General features: G+C 40.5%; 1 protein-coding gene across 1 annotated transcript in view; it reads right to left on the reverse strand.

Annotated features, from left to right (window-relative positions):
- The window catches only part of LOC140172616 (uncharacterized), a 79975-nt gene extending 60030 nt beyond the window's left edge, over positions 1 to 19945 (reverse strand). Inside the window, exon 1 of the mRNA XM_072195752.1 lies at positions 19849 to 19945. The gene's annotated coding sequence lies outside the window, so the exon portion shown is untranslated. The remainder of the gene's footprint in view (positions 1 to 19848) is intronic.
- Between the last annotated feature and the right edge of the window lie 4158 nt (positions 19946 to 24103).

A 24103-nucleotide genomic window follows, 5' to 3' on the forward strand; every position in this document is an offset into this window, starting at 1 on the left:
GATGTGTCTGATGTGCTCTCATGTCCCACAAAAAATACTGTGCAAACATTGCTATCCTATCCCTTAAAAACACCTTTTGTTGTACAATGTATGCAGCAGGGACAAAATTACTGTGAGTTTTGGGCGGAGGTCAGAATTTTTAGGATGGGTGGATTGACTGGATTCCATCTTCAACATGCATGAGTCATTTCAGATTCAAAAAGATTTATTGAAAGTTTACCAAGAAATACTATTATTAATATTTTATAGAAAAATCAAAAATGCCAAACTAAGTCTTAGAACTATAGAAACATTCAAGAATATTATAGAAATTTAAAAATACATTGTGTATCAATAACTACTCTACATTTTTGTAGCTTACTCTAATACTCTACACTATAGGTAATGTAAACACAGTTATAATTCTGTTGATCAGAGCGTTGTGGATATTCCAAGCCTTAATGTACGATCTTTTTAAATTTGTAGATTTTTCTTTTTTTCTTCCAAAATGATAATATGCAATCATTGTGAAAGTTCTCAATACATTTGGACGCGAAAAACATTGGAAATTTGCAAAGAAACAACATCATAAACTTCACCTTTATCACTCGAAATATCCTGCACTTTTTGGATTAGGACACCGAGTGCGGCCTCAGAGTTAGTCTCCTATGCAGCCAGTTTGGTTATGCTCCCTCCACATGTTTGGAGGGAGCGTAACTAAACTGGCTTTTGCGATCGTTCCGACATATTATCATAATTTGACAATATTATGATAATATGTAGGACCAACAGATAATCAGCCCGTTTTACTACAAATAGGGTGAATTTGACAGTTTGCTCATAGATGTGCCGCATTATTTTGAACATGGCCGCATAAAAAACACAGCTGGCTGACTAAGTCCTTGTTGTTCCATCTATCTCACTTACCCATTTCTCACCTCTGTCAAAGAGGACACCCTCTCAAAATCAGCCCGACTCTATTCGAAGAGTGACCATTAATTGCGAGTACTGAAGCAGAGTGTGTTAGAGTCTGTGCAATAAACAATTTAGGCTCCGCTCAGGCGATATCTAACTCATCAATAATATTTTTTGTGCACAAAAGATATGAAGAGCCACTGAGAAAGGTTTAATTTTAAAATGCTTCATAAAATATCATTTTCACATTACTTGGTGTTACGAAAACCACTTTAATGATATCATATATTTTGTACCCTAATAATCATAAAAAAAATCATGTCAGATTTAAAGTGTGCCAGGTTACAAACTCCCGTAATGGTGGCTCTCATAGCTGTACTACTATTGAAGCCCACTTGTCATTTCCCTATCTTATTTATTCCCTGTTCATACTGCGGAAGACAAACTTCCACCCACGAAACCAGGAACAAAATGTTTTTTTAAGTTGAACTTTTGATACTATTTTAAAGATGAGACTTTCAGCCTTTAAGTTTAAATGAAAAACTATGGCTATGGTAAATCAACTATATTCTATCGGTCCAACATCCGGGGTATTAGCAGGACCCTGACAGCAAGTTCAGAAAGGCTTGTATGTTACTGCGTGGAAGTGGCCATTGACCCTATCATCGCGTATCAGGAACTACCGGACGCTTATGGCGCACTGGAATGCGCCCTATACGCGTTATTGATCGCGTAGAGGACGCTTGTGCTGGCGATGCGGTCGTTGGCATCCCGGTGACCCCCCGTGTTGCCGTTAGCACCCCCAAAATTGAAATGAGGCAAATTAGTCCCAAACAAAAATGTTTGGTAGACTCATAACCGGTGCGATCTTACCTTTCCGATGTTGATTAAGATACTTCTTGCATCGATCCCGAGATGCGGAAAAAACCAATAGTCATTTTGTCCCACATAAATGAATAAATAACAAAACCCCCGATCCCCGAGTGGACTCACCCATTCGGTGACGTCACACACGATAATCACCCCTTATCCGACTTGGGCAGCCCCTACTCGGCCAAACTTGTAGGGGCGGCGGGTCGGATAATCAACATCGAAAGGTAAGATCGCACCGGTTATGAGTCTACCAAACATTTTGTTTGGGACTAGACTCAGTACACCGGTCGATCTTACCGCTTCGATGTTGATTAAGATACTTCTTGCATCAACATCTGAAAGATCGATCTAGCAAGTAACCGACGGATGGAGGTACAAGATTGGCCAGCATCTGATAAGGATCGGGAGAGTGGGTAGCATGGTAATCGCGAGGTCAAACTATTTCCCCCCCTCACGGCCGGGAAACAGAAAGACTACGTGAACAGACAAAACCCCTGAACTGAAAGTTCAGTGGTTAAGAATAGAAACACTGGTTCTTACCATGTTGGAATTCTGATTGTCCGCAAAACACCTGATACCCAACCACCATATTATCTCCGCAGAATAGCCCTGGAGAACTTATCGCCTGGTCGTTGGTTTACGTTGTTGTAGTAAACCGTGGAAAAGGACGACGGTTCTTCCAAGACACAGCCTGACAAATCTCTTCTATGGGGACCCCCCTATGGTAGGCCCACGAAGATGAGATAGATCTGGTTGAGTGGGCCTTGGGGCGGCGTCTTTTGCCGCCCCGAGTCCACTAACACCTGGACCAGCCACCGTGCCAGAGTCTGTTTAGCGGCTGGACCGTGCGGTTCTGCGTGAGTGATAAATAAGCGGTCATGAGCCCCTCTTAAGGTTTGTGTTCGGCCAAGGTAGTGCTGTAGCGCCCTCACCGGGCACCACAACCTGTCTTCGGCTATTGACGAACCCTGCCCAATACTGGGGAGGAAGAGGGGCGAGTGTCGGAATGTACTTCGCTCATTTTTTGCAAGGAAATCCGGGCGAAGAAACAGCGTCGCTCCGTTGTTAGTGAATACGGAGGCTGACTTCGAGACTGCGTGCAACTCTGAGCAGCGCCGTCCCGAAGCCAACGCCAGAAGAAAGGCCGCCTTAAGAGTGACGTATTTAAGGGTCGCTTTTGACAGGGGCTCAAAGGGGACCCTTAATATACTCCAAGACTGTGTTGAGGTCCCATGGAGGGACCACCTTCCTTTCGGCGGGCGCTCGTTGAACATACCGTCGAGAAGAAGACTTAGGGACCCATCTGAATTGATAGTCGACCCGTCTTCAAATCCCGATGAATCGAGAGAATGGCTGACTTATAGTTGGCTATCGTTGCCTGCTGAAGTCCTGACCTGAACTTTTCTGTCAGAAAATCTGCCACTAGAGGCACAGGGGCTCTAGTGGGAGATGTATTCTCTCATCGCACCATGCGTAGTAGGGCGCCAAACGCTGACTATACGTACGGAGGGTAGCCTCGCGTCTGCCCCGGCGATGAGAGAAGCAGCTTCTGATGAAAAGCCTCCCTCCGCCGCACGTTCCCTGATAAGGGCCATGCAGCTAACTGCAGGTGCTCTAGTGGTAGACTTGGTACCTCTCCTCCGGGCATCCGGAGTAGATTTGGTAACTGGGAGTACTCGCGGCTGAGCCGCTAGTAGATCCACCATCGGTCGAAACCACAGGTGTTTCGCCAGAACGGTGCTATCAGAATGACGTTGCAATCCTCCTCCCGATCTTGGTCACCACCCTTGCGAGCAGTGAGATCGGGGAAAGCGTAAGCAGTCATTCCTCCCCAGTCTACGGACAGAGCGTCCACGGCGAATGCCTGTGGGTCTGCGACCCTTGAGCAATACACCGGCAGCTGATGATTTCGATGAGATGCGAACAAATCTATCGAGGGTGGTACATCACCTCGAAGATCGTCTGGGCGACCTGCGGAGCAAGGGACCATTCTGTAGGTCCCGACACCTTTCCTCGTGACAGATCGTCCGCGAGGTTGTTGTTGACTCCCGCTGTGTGCATCGCTCTCAACGTAATCTGCCTGGCCTTGCACCACCCTATCAGGCGTGAAAAGCGTGCAGGCATAACCGTGGTGACCTGGTGCCCCCTTGTCTGTTGAGGTAGGCCACCACGGTTGTGTTGTCTGTTTGGACAACGATATGAGATCCCACGATCACCTTCTCGAAATGCTGGAGAGTTCTCTCCACTGCCCAAAGTTCGAGAAGGTTGATATGGAACTCCGTCTCCGTGGCCGACCATAGGCCGAGACTGAGTCCCGTGGATGTGGCCCCCCAGCCCAGCTTTGACGCGTCGGTCGTCACTACGTGGCCTTTTCGCTGGTGCAGAAACCTGACACCTTGAGTCAAATTGGGCTGATGGGTCCACCACCAGAGTTCTCTCGCGCGATCTCCGACATCGGAACCGCGAGGGATATTGGTGACGACTGGGCCTGTAAAAGGCTAGAAGGTGTAGTTGTATAGGCCTCATGTGAAAGCGGCAGTGCAGTGCGAGGTCTACCATACTGGCCATAAGGCCCAAAACCTTCATCCATGCCACAGCGGGTGCCCCTCTGACTCGGCCAAGAGTCGGGCACACCTCGCCATGTTCGTCACCCTCTCGGGTGAGGGCACCGCGATCCCCTCCTTGAGGTTGATCTGGGCCCCTAAGAATAGTGGTGTCTGCGTCGGGACCAAATTGGATTTCTTGGCGTTGATCAGAAATCCCAGGTCCCGCACCGTCGGACTACTAACTCCACGAGACACTGTGTCTCCAGCGGGTGCGTCCGTAAATGAACCAATCGTCCAGGTAGCAACACATGTTGACTCCCCTGCGCTTCAGGTACGCTGCCACCGCCCTGACCAGGAGTGTAAACACTCTGGGGGAGGGGGACAAGCCGAATGGCAGGCATCGAAACTGGTAAGTTTGACCCTGTACCTTGAAGCGTAGAAACCTCTGATCTTGAGGTGCGATCGGAACATGCAGATATGCGTCCGAGAGATCTAGCGATGCCGCCCACATACCCTTGATGGGGCAGGCTAGCACCGAAGCGAGAGTCTCCATTCTGAACCTCTTGGGCCTGATGAACTCGTTCAACGGCTTGAGGTTCAGAATGGGCATCCAGTCGCCGGTCTTCTTTGGAGCCAGAAAAAAGCGTGCTCCAAAACCCCTTGGTGAAAGGGGGTAGACCGGGACAATCGCTTGCTTCGTGAGAAGCTGAGTGACCTCTGACAGTAGTGCCCGACGCTGGGGGCCGTCTGGCGGCACTACCGTGGACCTCTGAATCGCAGCAGGCGCCACGAGGGTGGCTGGTAAATTCCAGCCTGTAACCCCCACTGACCACTGACAATACCCAGGCGCCCGGTGAGATGGCATGCCATCTCTGGGCGTAATGCAATAGCGGCCGCCCACAGGGGAATCCCCCTGTGGGAAGTCCAAACCTGCCGGCATGGACTGTCGACCGCCCGTGCCCTCAGGACCGATCTGGTTTGCCACCCTTAGAAGAACGGCTCTTCTTAGGGGGCTTGCCATCGGTCCAGCACTACTCTTGCGCTTCCCAGTTTTCTTGGGAGGTGCTGGAGTAGCCTCGGCTCGGGTGTAGTCTGTGGTGCGGCGTCCTGCTGAAGCCGGAGCTGGCGCTGAAGAACGCTTAGAAGACTTCTTCTTCTTGTGCTTCTTCTTCGCCTTACTGCCCTTCCACTTGGTCAGGGCAGCCTCCGACTTCTTCAGAGTGCTCTCATTGGTGGCCTTCTTTGCCCGGTCCTCAACCGTAGCGCAAAAGGCCTGTCCAAAGAGTAGCCCCTGTCCCACCGAGTCTGACTTCTTCATTGCATCAGCAAAGTCGGAGCCGTAAGTTGACTGGAGGGACAGACAGGCATTCTCCGGCGGCGAGATGACATCCTATGGGCTAGGCCCATAGAACTCTCGTTGAGGTTAGCTGTTAGCACCGCTAACAGATTAACCTCGCGGAAGAGTTCCGACGTGCCCCGTGGTCGTTCGCTACCTTCCTACCGAGGTGCTCGGCAAGCGTGGTAGCGACGCTAGAGACTCTGATAAGCGAGCGTGCTCGCTTATCGATGAGCTTTAGCTCCTCCTCCCACTGGGGGGAGAACGACCCGTGCGCCTTGGCCGCTAGCGGCAGGCGCTTGGCAACGCTCTGGATCCATGTCAGGGACCCTGAGGTAGGTTTCAGTAGTCCTCCTGCGAAACACGCAGTGGAAGCGTGCAAGCACGCGGCGTCGCAGCTCCAGCGAGCCTGACAGCCCTACGAAACCTACCCTTGAGGTCCGCCGGGAGTGCAAGTGCGGGCGACCCTTGTGTGGACGCCGCTAGCTGGGCATCCTACTGAAAAGATGCCCTGGTCCTCCTGAACGGACTCCTCCTGAGAGAAAGCCAGGCCCAAACCTTGGGCCACACGGCTCATCACCTCAGCGGTGTCCGCAGGCAGACCATTGCTAGCGAGTACCACAAGGGGAAGGGGGGAAGGATACCTGAAGCTAGCTGCACAGTCTCATCAGACTGTGAGTCGCTACTGGTTTCATCTTCCGACTCCTTTCCCTCGCCTTCAGACTCTGACTCACTCTCTGATGAGGAAGAGATCTGACGACGGGCATCTGAAGGTGGACAGGGAGGTGTCGCCACCGTGTGGCTAGCCAACTGAACACCAGCAGAAGAGGGAGTACTCCCGCTAGACCCCGAGATGCTAGCTATAGCACCCCGGGAGCCGCACGCTCTCGCTGCTGTCGCCCTAGCCATAGCAGTGTGCGGCCTACCCTGAGCTGTATCAGGGTTAGCCACTCGCCGCCGGGTTGGGTAACAACTGGTGGTACTGCTTGCCCAACGCTAGGCGGCACTTGCCACGGTGGTAGACCGTGGAAGAAACCACCCTGCGGCGGATACCACGGGCATACCCTGTTGGTAGCTGACCCTGAAAGGATCCGCCACCAGGGAAACCCCATGGAACGGTAGTACCAGTACCGCCTCCCCCTGTTGCCACAGAGACTGTGGTAACCAGGACGAGTACTGCGGTACCTGCGTGGTTGTAGCGTAGGTGCCCGGTAGGGCTCCCGGCTGCGTACCACTGTACCCATGCCTCACAGCGTTCCCCGCTAGAGGATCAAGCCGTGTGTATGGGTACCCGCTATACTGGCTGTCCCTTGGCTAAAAGGAGCTTGCCTAGTATCACGGGTAGCTGAGCGTGTATACCCTCGATCAGTCACCTCGCTACCTGAATAGGCAGTATCAATCAATGGAGCCATGCTCCGCTGAATAGATAGTGATCGATCATAAGAGGGTAATTGACCCATTGACTGTAATGGATCACCCACGCTCTGCTGGCTCTCGAGGACATAAGTGGGTTGTTGATCAGCCAGGCTGTTCAAACTACCTACCCTAACCTCTTGAGCCTCGCCCAAGGTCGCTGTGTGTGGCGGACCACTCACGGCAGCTATGGGCGCGTGCATAGTGGCTACCACTGAAGTCAAGCCGTAGCTCGTCTCGGTAGCTGCCACTGTTTGCACTTGGGTCGCTGTCCCGTGAGAGACTGCGAGCCCAACCCCGGTATAGCCGCTAGCCAGTCCCGGAGGCCAGCCGGCAGCCATTCCAAGGCCCAGGGAATCACTCGGCGGTCCCACCATGGAACGCTGCCGCAGTGACAACCCCAGTTGGTTCTGCTAAGACTACACCTGAAGCGTTAGCCCCGGTATTGTCTCTGCTAAACCCATGCACGCCATCATTCGACCCTTGCGGGAACGAAGAGCGTGCTGCGTGTCGTGGATCAACCCAGGCAAGCCCGGGTTCCACTGGCACGCTGCGTGCTACAGACCGGCCGAGGCAAGTCCGCTGCACGCTGTATGCTAGGATTCACCCCCGGCAAGCCCGGGGTCCCCTTGGCATACTGTCCGTCGCCGGCTACGTCCGCGGGTGCTAGCCCCGCTCGTTCGCCAGCAATAGACGGGTGTCCACCTGCAAGAAGCTCGCTAGAGATCTCACTGGTAGACTGGTACTCGCCTGTTAGGGCAAGTACCGCCTGCTGCCTGCTACTAGCTTAGACGTTAAGTCAGTGCTTTCGCTGGCTGCTAGGCCTTCGGGCTCGCTAGCAGTCCCCGGAGGGTCCGCCTGCTTGCCCGGGACCGGAGCCCCAGAGGTTACCTTAGCGTGGCCCTTGCCGGCCGCGCTAGTACCTACCATATCAAGCTTACCTGTAGGCTTCTGTTTCTTAGTCTTCGTCTTCTGTCTGTGTCGAAGACCTAAACGAAGCGCTACTTTCTAAATCCTCAAGTGGATGTCCGATAAGCCTATGCAAAAGGAAGCACACTTATTTGATTTAGAGCAATCCCTGTGGGTGTAGCAGAGTGGATGCGGGTCCCACTCTGCCACAAGGAAGGGCATGATTGACAAGGCCTAGACATTGTAGTAATCGGGAGCGTACAGCACTACCCCCCGAACACAAGCTCAAGCCCAATAAACAGACCCACACGCACAGTGGCTGACGCTGATGTAGTGGTATGATATAAAAATATATATACAAAGGGATGAAAAACTGAAAACCTTTTGGGGAAGATTTGTCAGGCTGGTCCCTTCGGAAACCCACCGAACTCTTAGCAGTAACTCGTCATCAGACGCGTACTGAAAGATATAACGATAGAGCACACCATAAACATAGCGATAATCACTCACCATACATGTATACACAGTACTGTACAAACATCTATTGTAACTTACTAGTCTGCTATAGTTGTTTTACGTGAGAACAAAAATAAAATGGCGTCCTAAGGACAAAAAAAAAAAAAACGTGTGTCCCGTATATGAACGGAAACACACATACAAGCTAAGTTTTTGGATCGTTTTTCACTTTTCTAGCGAAAAATGTCGTCAAAACTATCTCCCTAGCGACTATACTGGTTGGTTTTTACCTCAGTGTAACAAACAAACTGTATATCTCAAATCCTTTGGTTCGTAATGATACTTAGCGTTGGTAAAGAAAAATCCACACGCCTATCTCATCTAGAAACCAAGGAGGATAAGGGTGATTATCGTGGTGACGTCACCGAATGGGTGAGTCCACTCGGGGATCGGGGTTTTTGTTATTTATTCATTTATGTGGGACAAAATGACTATTGGTTTTTTCCGCATCTCGGGATCGATGCAAGAAGTATCTTAATCAACATCGGAAACGGTAAGATCGACCGGTGTACTGAGTCTTAATGTAATTAAAACGTTATAAACACATTCATGCAATGCATTTATAAACACATTCATGCAATGCATTTAAAAACATTAACTATATATAGGTCAGATTTTCTGTCATTTTCAGGTGAAATAAATTTCTACCCTAATTCCCTTTTGGGGGTAAGGGCAAGGGTTTTGGGTTATGTTAAAGGTTAGTTGGGCTTGGGTGGTTTGAATACATGCAGTAAGGTTTGTGGGTGGGTAGGAAAACATTTCAAAAAAAACTTAGAAAAAATTTAAAAAAAAAAAAAAATAAATAAAAAAAAAATCGATTTAGAGGGCCTGTATATTACTTATAAAGGCGGCTGTACAAACATGTATATATGTAAGACCAATCTATTGCAATGTTTTTGAGAAGGGTATTGGCCTTTCATATCTTTCGTTTAAAAAAAACCTCGTTTAGAGGCATACCGTATTGTTTGTAATAAACGCTCCCCCTCTAATAAACGCCCCCCTCCAATTTTTGTGTGAAAAATTGACAAAAATGCAAACCGTTCCATGCCATATCGTGTAGGTAAGCTTAAAACTTGCATCAGTAATGGCAGTCACGATCGCTAAATTGCATGGAAAAAAACCTATTTTGACTCAACTCCCATCCATTCATTGCCTAATTATGGTAAAATTTCACTAATTCCATGCACTTACAGGTGTGATTTTGTTGTATTTCCCACGAAATTGAAATTTTCAGTAGGCGCCGCCATCTTGTATGGTCGTAAATCCCTCCTTTTAACAGGAGCACCAACGGGAAATTGAACCCGATTTTTAAGTTTTTTTCACTGACAATTCACTTCCAATAAACGCCCCCCATTTGGAAAAATGCAACGCCCCCGGGGCGTTTATTACAAACAATACGGTATATGCTTCTAGACGGAATTCTACTGTATCTAGCTCTTTTTTGTATGACAGTATTTTTTGTGGGACATGAGAGCACATCAGAAATATCAAAATTACATTCTGAATACGAAGATTAGAATGTCCATCTGATATCAAAAAAAGTTTGATTTTTTAAAAAAATTTGTGATACAGTACAATTTTTATGACAAATGATTAAAATTTGATTTTTAAATTTTTTTTTGATATATAACGGTCCTCGAAATAAACTTTATAAATCTAATGGTACCGGTATGTTTTAAAATGTATTTAAAAAAGTGTATGTAGCTGGGAGGAAAAGCTGACAGTTTTTGGAGGTTGGACTCGGAGGAAAGGCGACAATCAGTTGACAATTTTCACATTTCATATTGGGAGATATATATACATTTTGGGGGGGGGGGATCCATATCTTCAATATGAAAGGTCAAAATTTTCAATTGATAATCAGCTTTTCAACAAAGCTATATACACTTTTTAAAAGTAGGCCTACATATCATCCGATTTATAAAGTTTACTTTGAGGACTGTTATATCAAAAATATCAATTTTTAATCATTTGACATAAAATGTGTATTACATTGCGAATTTCAGAAAATCAAAATTATTTGATATCAAACAAACATTCTTTGTATTCAGAATGCAAATCAATATGTCTGATGTGCTCTCATGTCCCACAAAAATACTGTCGAAACGCTCATACCCAGCCAAGTCATTAGGGGTGTCTTTAGGGTGTCCAAAATGGTCAAAAATACCTTATTCTACAAAATCAGGGTGTCCACTTCCTATTCACTCCATTATAAAAATCAGAATTTTATAGGTGTCCAAATTGAAAACAGGGTGTCCAAATGACACCTGGACAGTTACACCCCTCTGCATACCCCATCTCTTAAAATGAGAAATTACTGTCATTTTCACACCAATTTTTGATTAGCGTTGCCATAGCAATGAGAACCATGTGGATCCTCATAATGATAGGATGAAATTCTTTGTGGGGTTTTGTACAAAATGACCAGGATGACTTTTTTAAATTGACTACCGTATTTAGTCAAATAGTCGCCCCCCCTCAAATAAACGCCCCCACCACTTTTTTTCAACCAAGATGTTTCAAAAATGCCATGCCATCTTGTGTACAGTAAGCTTACCAAGTTCCCCACATGGTCGATAATAGCGTCAATAATTGGCGAAAATCTGGATTGGAAACCCGGAAGTGAGCCAGAAGTCAGTGTTTTTAGTTCATATTTCATCATTTTAGCGTTTTTTATCGTTCTAAAATTGACCTTGAATAAACGCCCCCTTGGGAAAATGTAACGCCCCGAAGTGTTTATTTGACTAAATCGGTAGGTTCTCTGCTTGATGTAAACACCCTGACCTCATCAGAAAATAATTTATGCTAATCCTTGGTCGCAATATGAATTTGATGTCGAATATTAAGTAGACTTCTCTCTGTGTAAATGGGGTCTAAAAGCACTTGGAAAAGTGACACATCATGGCCCTAGTACTAGTGGTTCCTTCCTCACCATAGGGCCATGACCTCGGTACTATAATAGCAGCCTCACTGAACTCAAGTCGCCATTTCAAAGGTTCACCTTGCATAATTCATAAAAGTACTCACATGTTCAGTTTTGTGATACATTGTATAAACCTTAAAAATAACAATGAAGACTTCCTGCATCTCTTTTAAATCTCCATTTCACAGCAAAAAAAATTATGCAAATTTTTTGCCACCATGTTATCTCTATGAGACATTAAATTTTGTTATGGTGACGATCGATACGGTCACAAATTTGGTCATTTTACACAAATGTACTACTCAAAATTTACACACATGCACCAAATATTTACAAGCCTTATCTTTTCCTTTAGACCGAGCTATGTTTGTATCTAAGGTTAAAATTACGAATTTATCAAATTAAACTTTCGCATCAAGGTTAAACATGTCTTTAAAGCTGACAAACATACCTTTTATTTCGTCAAACAAGCTTTATTTTGTTCCAAAATCCATGGGTTTTTTTCGCAATTTTTGACGGATGTAAAAGAGCTGAATGCAAAACCAGTGATGCAAACTCCAAAACTTTCGCGTACAGTACCGGTAGCACGGACGCTTGATGTACACTCGTTTTGACGTCAATTTCAAGTGCGTATCAAGCATTTCCAAGCGTGTTTGACAATTTTTTACTGTGTGACACAATTCTGCATTTTTTCAAGATGGCGAAATTCTCGAAAAACGTGATGTATTTTTGTTTACAAAATTACTTACTGTCACAAATTCTTAGCCACTTTCCACTGATCTGATCATCTTTTTATGTGATGGAAGTGATGCTGATTTCTTGAGGTATGTTTCTTGCTTTTCCGATAATTTTTATATTGTTTTTTTGAGACAAAACCTTCCTAGCAAAATAGCCGTTTTCGCTTCTTTTCAAAGTTGTTTTAACCTTGTACTTGTACACCATAATTTCTCTCATTTATCGAAGCCCTGCCCTCCTTCCAATACATTAAGGATGCACACAGGATCACTGAAGTGTTACATGGCCAAAATTGAGTTTTCATCATTAATGTCATCTTCAAACCGTATTTTATCTTGTCATTAATAGATTTTAAAGAAATATTAAAATTTGAACCATAAGAAAAGCTATTTTAAAGACCCTTTTTTATTAAAAATTCGTCAAAATGCAAAAGCAAATAAATCATTGTTTTCCCGCAATATATCGCGTTCTCGAAACGCGTACTGCGGCGTACAGCTAGCAAAGACACGCACACATGATAAACTGGATGGGCGAGGTGATTGCTGATTGAGGCGCTGGAGAGAATCAGTAGGCCTACTCGATAAATTTCGCCAAAAAAAGTGCTGATATAGTGGTATAAATTATAGGTTTTTTATATGAACATAATTTAGTGAATTTTTTGTTTGTTTTTATTTTGTTTTTCAAGTTTCATTCTGAACTTGAAAAGATGAAATTTATCTTTAAGAAGTAGTTACCCGTAAGAAGCCCTGTAATGATGACGCAATCTGGTAGATATCGATAGAAAACGTAGGCCCTAAATATTTTGCTAGTAGGCTAGACTTAGCCCGTACATCATTAGGCTTATTGTTTTATGTTTAAAAATTTGTTTTATTTCATTCATTCATTCATTCATTCATTCATTCATTCATTCATTCATTCATTCATTCATTCATTCATTCATCATTCATTTCATTGTTATTATTTGATTTACCAAGTTGGTGTAGTTGGACAAGAATATTGGCCTATTATATTAGCTTATATTTATGCAGTCCCAGCCTTGGTTCGGGGGCCTCTGCGGTCGTTCAGTCTCGTCTTAATTTTGAAGACCATAAAAATAGGCAAGCAGTTACTACCGGTAGGCCTATATTAGATACCTAAGGCCCTGAATAATGTTTCAAAGTGTTATTAAAACACGGATTTAAGATTCGTTTTCAAACGTTCTCTCTCCTGATTGATTATGATTGCGATAAAAGCTTTTGGTTTTACAACATTTTTCGTGAATGTTTTCATGCAGTGTTTTAAAACGCTCTTTACAGCATGATGCCTATACGGTAGGCCTACTGCGCTGCATAAACCACAATCTAATTTAAAGCCACAAGTGTTCCGTTTTCTACTTTTGAAATTCGGTTTTGTTAGGCTATGTCAATTTCCGTGTTTTTCAGTTTTCTTGTGACCTCTCCGTGTTTTGCCCGTTTAACATAATATATAGGCCTACTTTTTGTCCGTTTTACAAGAAGTTTATTCAAGACATATTACAACTTTTACCCCAATTTTTACACGTTTATTTGATTGAAAACAACAACAGACACACTTTTTTTATTTTTGTTGTTGTATTTTATTCACTTTTTATGCGGTACAAAATATTTTACAACTTTATTGTAGCTTTAGGCCTAATAGGCCTATGACCTTTATAATGTGTTTGACATTCCGTAAAAAGTTAAAAATAAAATATGATAACTACAAACAATTACAATAACAAAAAAGGAATAAAAAGAAATGCGACACATCAGAATCTTTTCAAATTTTACTTGGGATTCCTGTGGTGTAGGCCTAGCTATAACGGGCGTTAAAATCTCATTGGCGCAGACGGGCCGTTGTGGTGCCTCTCAAGCACTAACTAAAAAGAAAAAAGCAACAGTAGTAACAACATCATGTTTGCGGTTCAGAAAAGGACAATGAACATAAAATGCAATATTTGTCAACACCAAAAAAAAAAAAAAAAAAGGAAAGAAAATAACCAAAAGCGATAAATTAAAAACATTGCATTTTTAAAGCAAAATTAAGAAAATTAGGACAAAACAGAAATCACAATTATAATATGTCTCAATTTATTCTTCATTTCATAAAACTTCCTGATTATCTGCTAAAATAATTGCTTGTCAGTTATTCTATGCTACTTTTAATGTTCTGATGTCCGCAAATGTTAATACAGAGCATGATCTTTTTTTGTACGGAACAGGACAAAATTGTGCTTAAATAATCATGGTTTCGTTCATGGCAACACTACCATGCACTGTGCAACTTATTCACGTAACCTGTCTGTCTGTCCATGCGCCCTGTCGCTCCTCAAACGCTGACGCTTGACGCTGGCGATGCCAGCATGCCTTGCCGGAAGCTCTGCTGCACCATGGAAACAAGACTGCAGTAAATAAAATGATTACACCATGTGGATAAATATCTGCGAATGTGCACGGATAATTTAGTAAAATTGTATATTTTACCTTCTAAATCACCAAAAAATGCCAATCTGCTGCAGTTGGGCGCCCTTCTCATTTTCTTACTTGACCAAACGTCACAAGTCACCGGATTATATATTTATGGAATAATCTTCAAAAATGGACCTAAAATCCGCTGTTTTTTTCTAAATCGCGATTTTCGGCAAGTTCACTTTTGACCACTTTTAACCATTTTTGGTCCGCCATAGCGTCTAAATGAAGCATCACTGAGGTAAGTTTTTAAGTCAAACGTTTAGATATGGCCAAAATCTAGATAGTGTTTTTTTTTTTTTTTTAAATTAGGGCCTAGAACTTTTTTTATCACCCATGTTTCAAAAATTTTGAACACGGGTCATACGTTTTTACTTATTTTTTGCCTATATTTTAAAAACTAAGCAAAATTTCGAAAAAATAAAAAAACACTTTCTAGATTTATTTGTCTAAATTAATAAAATGTAATGTTTTACAGTTTTTGATTTTCAAATAATTTTTATATTGCGGACCAAAAATTTTTGGTAAAAAAAGCCGTTTTTGGGATTTTCTCGAAAATTGTACTTTTGACCCAAAACTGACATTTTAAATGGATTGATGAGCTCATTTCCGTTCAAAAATGTATACTTTTATATACTTTACATAAATAGTTTTCGAGTTATGAGGTGAATAATAATGGATAATTAGTGATCCTGTGTGCCTCCTTAAACCTTGACTTCAAAGTGTCTGGCAACTGTAAGGGGGTACTACACCCTGCCCAATTTTGTGCCTATTTTTGCATTTTTCTCAAATATTATACCGTAGCGCATTGGTGACCAGGGTTGGACTTTTGACCGGTCAAAACATGTTTTGTCCACAAAGCGGTTAAAACCAGGTTTAAACCGGTCAAAACCGGACAAAACCGGTCAAATCTGGTCAAAACCTAATTTGTATTCTAGAATTAAATGAAGTTGATGTATCATGTATTTTCAACATATAACTATAATCACTACTTGGATAATAATAGCATAATATGATTTAGTTAAAATTAATCAATAAATAAATCATTAATTGAGAAAATATAGATAAAAAATATACGTCCCTTCAAAAGCCAAGTTCTTAACATAAAAAGTACATGGTGAGTTGCAGGGAATAACTTTGAAGATCTACATGGTATGCAATGCAAATTATATAACTAAATTGAGTATTGTTATCTGCTGTCAAATAAGACATGTAGTGTTAGGTTACTGTCACAGTAATGAGTTGAGGAAAAATTGCAAATGTGCCAAATAACTTGGTCTCAACATGGACATGTTAAGAAGTAAAACCAAAACCAATGGGGGAAAACATTGTACTTGACACTTGAAAATTATATAGGCTAATGGATTTAAACTAACTCTAGCATAGCCACTATGGAGTACGGTAACAAATATTACAGCCTTCAGTGATATCAATTTATATGTTTGTTACACTTGTATGATACTGGCAACATTTTTGAATGTTTGTATTGTCAAGTAAGGTAAATTATCAGTCTTTTTCCTTTAATTTATTTTATTTTGGAGCATCAAAATGGTTTTGACCAGTTTTGACCACTTTTTAGCGGTCAAAACTAGGCGGTTTAAACCTGGTTTAAACCGGTTTTAACCACGGGGTTTAAACCGGGGCGGATTTAACCGGCCAACCCTGTTGGTGACAAGTAAGATATGTATATTATAGGGGCAAGGACTACATGTAATGTACAACTACTGCACTGAAAATTCAGCAACTCAAGGCAAGTAGGTTTTGATTTATTGATCAAATATTGGTTTTCCCTCATTTTTTACTGTAACTCCAAAACTGTTGCCTGTGCTGAAACAAAATTACCAAGGCAATAGTTGTAGTCCTTGCCCCTATAATGTAGCCTACATATCTTACTTGTCACCAATGCGCTATAATTTGTGAGAAAAATGCAAAAATAGGCACAAAATTGGGCAGGGGTGTTGTACCTCCTTAAGCTTTTAATGCAAAAGTAAACCTTGATGTAAAAGTAATAATTTAGTCCCTTATACTAGCGAGGGTGGTCTAAAGGAAAAGATCGCCAAATTGTCAATGTCATGTTAGAGATGTGCTTTACATTTTTGTAGCCTGCTAGTACTAGTAGTAGCTCTAACAACCGAAAGTCGTGTATTTGAAACAAAATAAGGTATTTTACATGAATCTGTAATATACTTACAGTATATGTATTTGAATGGGGCTTCAACTTTGTCAAAATAGTCAATACTCATATCTATGATGTCACAGTGCTGTTTTCTTCGTTTCCATTTTTTGCCAAATTTTTCATTCCAAAACAATTTGAATGACTTATTCTTGACTTAAAAGGGCATTTTGTGATCCACAGCCTCATCCCCCCACTTTTCTCAAAAAAAAAAAAGTTGAGATTTTTAAATCACTGGAATACTCTGGATACTAAGGCTGTGACCTATCGGGTAATGACGTATTCGGGTACCGTACCCGAGGTTAATTTCGGGCGGGTTTTTTTAAAGTTATTTATTTTTTCGGCTTTGTAGTGTCCCTGGACCTAGAGCTAAACGCTAGGATCATTCATGGTTGACTTATTCAAAAAATAAATAAATAAATAAAATGTAGGCCTATGTGTTTTGAATAAATTTGTACTCATGTCATTCTCTATTAATGATTTCAAAATGGATACAAATTCAATGCATTTTGAAATCATTAAAAGAGTATGACATGAGTACAAATTTATTCAAAACACATAGGCCTACAACTTTTTTTTTTTTTTTTTTTTGAATAAGTCAACAATGAATGATCCTAGCATTTAGCTCTAGGTCCAAGGACACTACAAAGCCAAATTTTTTTTATTTTTAATTCGGGTAATCCGTAAATGGAATTTGTATCCGGGTAGGGAAAAAAACGGGCGGGTACCCGAATATCCGGGCTTGAGTCACTGCCTTACTGGCTACATAAATAATGTTTATGTACAAAATATTTCTTGCAGATTAATTCGTTTAGCAAAGATATCACGAAATTTGAATTTCGTTCTGGTGCACCAGAACGAAATTACAACGTATTGTCTATGGAGCAGTGTAATACACATAATCATGCATAACTTGTAGTTCGCAACGCAAACTTAAAAAACCGGGCAAAACAGACACGTCATTTATCGGTATGACATTTTCGTATTGGTGCCGCCCTATTTAAGTTTGCACTGAAGTGCCATCTCAATCTGGGTGCGCCGATTTGGATCATGTGCTAATGAATTTTTATTTATTCTGGATAAATAATATTAAAGTATTAATTACAATTTCAAGCATAGGACGGTGTTTAGGCAAGAAGTACAAGAAGCTGCGTAATTAATATTATGACAAACATGCAACTATTTAAGCCACAGGAGCCTTGTATTTTTTAGTGCAAACTCTAATTGAAATCATGCAATGACGTTGCACTAGCTTTTTGTATACAGAATTACAGATCATCCCATACCGTACTACTGTCTGTTCAATTAGCTTAGATTCTTGAATTTTTAACATATTTGAAAAAATAAAAAATTGTGGACAAAGTCATCAAAGAAAAGTGTTAGCACAGCCTTAGACCTAACATGATTTATACTTTTGAAATTCTAAAGTTTAATTTAAAACCCCATTTCTTTTCAATTTTGGTCTTTTCCCGCGATATTTTTATAAAAAAGCCGTAGAACGTCGGGTACCATAAACTTTTTTGAATCAATCCATTTTGAGCAATGGGGATGAATGTCATAATGCGCTGAGTATTTATTCGACCATCCGCATCAGGAAGTTTTGTCCAGCTAAATAGCTATATTTGCCAGTACAATGTATGCCTAATTTGTGTTGAAACCCTAATAAATAGACCCAGCTTATATAAACATTCCTTGCGTATTTATTTATTTATTTATTTATTTATTTATTTATTTATTTATTTATTTATTTATTTATTTATTTATTTATTTATTTATTTATTTATTTATTTATTTATTTATTTATTTATTTATTTATTTATTGTGCAAATGGGTGTGAGAAGGTGTAGGCCTATAGGCCTATTATAAAACTACACACTAATTTTCAATTTGTTATTTCGTTTTGTTTGTTGAATACCATAAACTATATATGAGAAGGACATTTGGAAACAAAAGAACTTTTATACAAGAAAATATTATTTAAAACAATCGGGTTACAGAAAGCATTTCTTGTAAATTCACTGTATCTGAAAAAGTCAAGCGAATGTTGATATTCTTGGGAAGGAATGATGGTATTAAACAAAACTAAATTTACATTGTAAACCAGTTGAAATAAGAACGAAATCCAAAATTTTAATGTCATTTTTTAGGAAAAAAATAATGCTCAGAATAATGTTATGCATAAAACGTAATCGCGCCATATAATTTCGTGTAACAAAAACCGGTGAACCATCATCACCTATAGAACCTATCCAATAACCGGAACGGTATAACAATTGAAATGGCAGGACAGATTGGTGGACAAATTGTTTTGCTAAATTGGATAGGGTCTATGCCCTAAGTTGTGAATGGACCGTCCCACTCGATTTATATTAAGGTCGCGAACCCTTTTGGTGGACCCAAGTAACTGCTTAAAATGAGGCAAAATTGAAAAGAAATGGGGTTTTAAATTGAATTTTGGAATTTAAAAAGTATAAATCACGTTAGGTCTAAGGCTGTGCTAACACTTTTCTTTGATGACTTTGGCCACAATTTTTTATTTTTTCAAATATCTTAAAAATTCAAGAATCTAAGCTAATTGAACAGACAGTAGCAGAGCTAAGTACGGTATGGGTTCCTCGTACTACATAACTCGCAAACGCAAAATCGGAATCAACTGAAATTTTGGGGATATGCTTTTTTCGTGGATATAATGTACTGACATGACTGAAAAATGTCATAAAAAGAGGATGCTAGGATCACGAAATCCTCCTTTAAGCAATTTATAAACAATTTTAATGTGTTTACACTTGCACTGGGATCACTGAATGGGACTTTAAGCATGTTAAGTGATGCAAAATTGTATGTTCATAGTGTATTATTTTGTGTGTACAATCTGTACATGCATGCATCATGATCATGCATCATCATGTTGATGCATGGATGAGAGCAACTGAATGGCAATGCAAGCACAGCACGTCGAGATCATGGAGACGAGATGCATGGATGGCGATTGAACAGCCGAGACTAAAACAATGGATAAATGATACTAACACAAATCTAACATAATAGATCAAAAGATTCTTTACCTTTGCACGTTGGTTCTTCACAAATTTAAAGTGTCTTTCGATCCAAATACCACATAAATAGAGACGGTGTTTTCAACGAAGATGATCCGAATTTGTCAACCTGTTACCCGGAAATACAAACGTTAGATTTGCCTTATTTGGGCAGAGGTCAAATTGGTAAGGTCAAAGGTTAATTGATATAAAACAGGGTGGAAAAAAAGTTATGTTTGTGGTCAATAGAAATTATAAGAATACAGGGTGAGCTGGTGTGAATATAAAAAGCCCGTGACTAGGTCAGAAAAATACAGCACTAATTTTGTGGGATTTAAAAAAATGCTATTCTGTTTTGCCAAATGAAACAGCTATAAAAAAAAATGCCTAAAATCATAATTCTTCTTCAGATTTAGTGGTGGTGCAATAATTATTAATTATGTGTACCCCTGGGGGGGGGGGGTGAATTCTCAAAATGGTCTGCCAAAAACGCTTGCCCCCCTTTGGCCATGCCAAAAAATCTTTGCCCCCCTTTTGACGTGCCAAAAAACCTTTGCCCCCCCCTTTTGATGTGCCAAAAATTCTTTGCCCCCCCCCTTACACATGCAAGATTTTGGGGAACCTGAATTTAAAACCTTAAATTCTCTTATCATATAATGCGAGCGCAGCGAGTAGGAAATTTTGCATATTTGAATGTGTTCCTAACGTTTTCCTATGCCTTTTTAGGGCGTAATATAGAAACGATACCCAAAATATCTGTGCCAAAATTGCCCCCCCCTTTCGACCTGCCAAAAATCGCTTGACCCCCCCTTTGACCTGCCAAAAATGCTTGCCCCCCCTTCTGGCCTGCCAAAAATCTTTGCCCTCCCCCTATAATTCACCCCAGGGGGTACACATAATTATTGCACCACCCCTTATAGTCTTCCTACAATAAATTGTTAATTGAATATATAATACAAAAGCCACCCAAGTCCATACGCTGGCCAAATTAAGTTAAGCATGAGAAATTGTTGCTATACATAGGCCTGTCATATGTATGAAAGAACAACTCAAATTCATCATCTGTGTCTATTGAGCATGTGAGAAATAGCATGTATGAAAGAACCACCCAATTCCGTGATTTGAGTCTTGTAACACATTGATTGAAACCCAGTATGTATAAAAGTCCACTTATAACACATTCATTGCTGGAGAGTGGCTTTTGAAAAATAAATGGGTTTCATAAAGGAACGTGTGTGGTTTACATTATACACTCTCAGAAAAAAAGGTGCTACGTATTGAGTACGTAGAACCTTTTTTTGTCCTGTATGTAGAACCCTAAGCAGTAATAAGGTTCTAAAAAGAACCTTAAAAGGTTCTATAAAGAACCATCAAGGTTTAAATAGGCCTGGGGACATTCTAATTCATTCATTCAGGGACTCATTACAAAGTTAAGAAAAGTAAAACATAGTGTTAGCCCTTTTTGGTACTAAAAAATCATTTTCTTGGATAAAAAAACCTTTTTTTTCTGTTCTACGAAGAACCCTTTGAGGGTTCTTTCTTTAAGATTCCTTAAGGGCTGGGGTATGAACGTTTGGACAGTATTTATTTTGGGACATTAGAGCACATCAGACATATCGAATTGCATTCTGAATATGAAGAATGTCATTCTGATATCAAATAATTTTGATTTTTTGAAATTCGCAATTTAATACACATTTTATGGCAAATCATTAAAAATTGATATTTTTGATATTTAACAGTACTTAAAGTAAACTTTATAAATTTGATGACTTATACTTAAAGTGTATGTAGGTGGGATGAAAAGCCGACGATCAATTGAAAATTTTGACCTTCCGTATTGAAGATATGGATTTTTTTCCCAAAACACCAAAAAAAATTAGGTCTTTTGGGAAAAAAATCCATATCTTCAATATGAAAGGTCAAAATTTTCAATTGACCGTCGGCTTTTCCTCCTGCTACTACATACACTTTAAGAATATATCATTAAATTAAAATAATTTACTTCGAGGACTGTTATATAACAAAAATTAAAAAAATATCAAATTTTTATAATTTGTCATAAAATTTGTATTGTATTGTGATTTAAAAAAATGAAAATTATTTGATATCAGAAAGACATGCTTCGTATTCAGAATGCAATTCGATAGGTCTGAGGTGCTCTCATGTCCCACAAAAAATACTGTCGAAACGCAATAAACGCTCATTTTGGATCCCTTAAAGGGTTCTTCAAGCTTAAGGTTCTACAAAGAACCATTTTCTTGGCTACAGAACCTTTTTTGGTTCTACAGAGAACCCAATTGAAACCCAATGGGGTTCTTTGTAGAACCAAAAAAGGAATCTTTAAGGAATCTTAAAGAAAGAACCCTCAAAGGGTTCTTAGTAGAACAGAAAAAAAGGTTTTTTATCCAAGAAAATGATTTTGTAGTACCAAAAAGGGTTAACACTACGTTTTACTTTTATTAACTTGGTGATGAGTCCCTGAATGAATGAATTAGAATGTCCCCAGGCCTATTTAAATATTTAAGGTTCTTTATAGAACCTTTTAAGGTTCTTTTTAGAACCATATTACTGCTTAGGGTTCTAAATACAAGGACAAAAAAAGGTTCCAAGTAGCACCTTTTTTTCTGAGAGTGATGGCAGAATGCTTATCAACATTATACATACCTGTGTGCTTTATTTTGTATTATCTTACTAGTGGTAATCTCATTCCAACGTTGTTGTCTGATGATTCAAAAAACCACCCAAGTCCAAAATTTAAAATGAACCCTACAAAGTCCCTGAAATGCTAATCGTCATAATTAATCAACTCATTTGCACGTAAAACTTACCATATTGACCAGGTAAATCTAACTTAAGGAATTAAAATGATACACAGGTTTTTCTCTCAAAATCACTTCCTATGGACTTGGGTGGGTTTTGTATTCATGTATTCAATTGTATAGGCCTACACTTCAGGTAGGTCCCTGTTGAAAATTGCACACTGCAATTAATCAGGTGCTGTGCAATAATCATGAGCCTCCCTCCCTCTCAGCCTGCCAAAAAATCTCCCCCCTTACACAATTCTTTTGGGATCCCAATTTGCAAACTTTAAATGGTCTAGATAGGCCTATATGTTATGAGCGCAGCGAGCAGGAAAATTTGCATATTAAATCGTTCCCTACTGTTTCCCGTTTTCCTAAGCCTTTTTAGAGCGTTTTAGAGCGCCACATGAATGTGTGCCAAAAATTGCTTGCCCCTTTCGCTTGCCAAAATTTTCTTCCACCCTGAACGTTACCCTCCCCAGGGCTCATAATTATTGCACAGCCCCTTATAGTTGGTTACTTATAACTGGAAATAGAAAAAATTACAAGTTAAATATTATTGTATAATATTTTGCCAATTTTTAGACAATAATGGCCAAAAACATGGGTTTTATGGTGTTGTATGCTGTCCCAATAAAACTTGTACTGAATTTCAGGTTATGGCTTCTAGTTTTTGGAAAATACATTTCCTAATCATGCTAATAGGAAATAATCTTTCTAATCTTTAAAAACCAATTTTCAAAAGTAACATAAAAACACTAAATTTATTAGCAAGCTCATACTGATCATTAGTCCAAATTTTGAAAAATACCGGGGGTAGGCCTATTATACTGGGGACTGAGGAGGGGCCATAAATTTTTGGAAAGAAAATAGGGGGGGGGGTCATAAAAATTTTAATGACCATTGAATTTAGAGAGTATTAAACAAGATGATTAGTGTGTTTATTTCAAAAAGACTGATTTCAATACAATTCTAGCCTGTTTAAGGGGTAAGGTGTAGGCCCTATCAGTGGTGGGGGTCATAAAAATTTTATTGCCGAAATAGCCTCGGGTCGCAATTTTATTGATGCTGACTTTTTGTAAATTTGGGACCCCCTTCTGAAGAAAATGCCAACCCCCTTATATTAAAAAGAAACAAAAAAGAAGTTCACATGACCGCGTCAAAAGTATTGTTTACGTCGAAAAATAGAAAAAGGAAAAATATTCATGAGGAACTGAGAATTGCAAAATGTAAATCAAACCGCTAGCCTGTCAATCCGCAGATGGTACCCACTGACAAAAAATGACATCATCGTAATAACGGCTATCGACAGATTTTGCGATAATTAGAATTACCATGGCTTATGGTATACCATCTATTTTCCCGTCGCGCAAATACTCTTAATTTTATTTTAATATTCAACCATTCATTTTTAAAAGACAATTTTAGGGCATTTGTTTCTACAATCTTATTAGAAATAGTTAATATGTAATTATTTATTA

This window comes from Amphiura filiformis, chromosome 16 (genome assembly GCF_039555335.1).
Source record: "Amphiura filiformis chromosome 16, Afil_fr2py, whole genome shotgun sequence".
Taxonomy (NCBI): Eukaryota; Metazoa; Echinodermata; class Ophiuroidea; order Amphilepidida; family Amphiuridae; genus Amphiura; species Amphiura filiformis.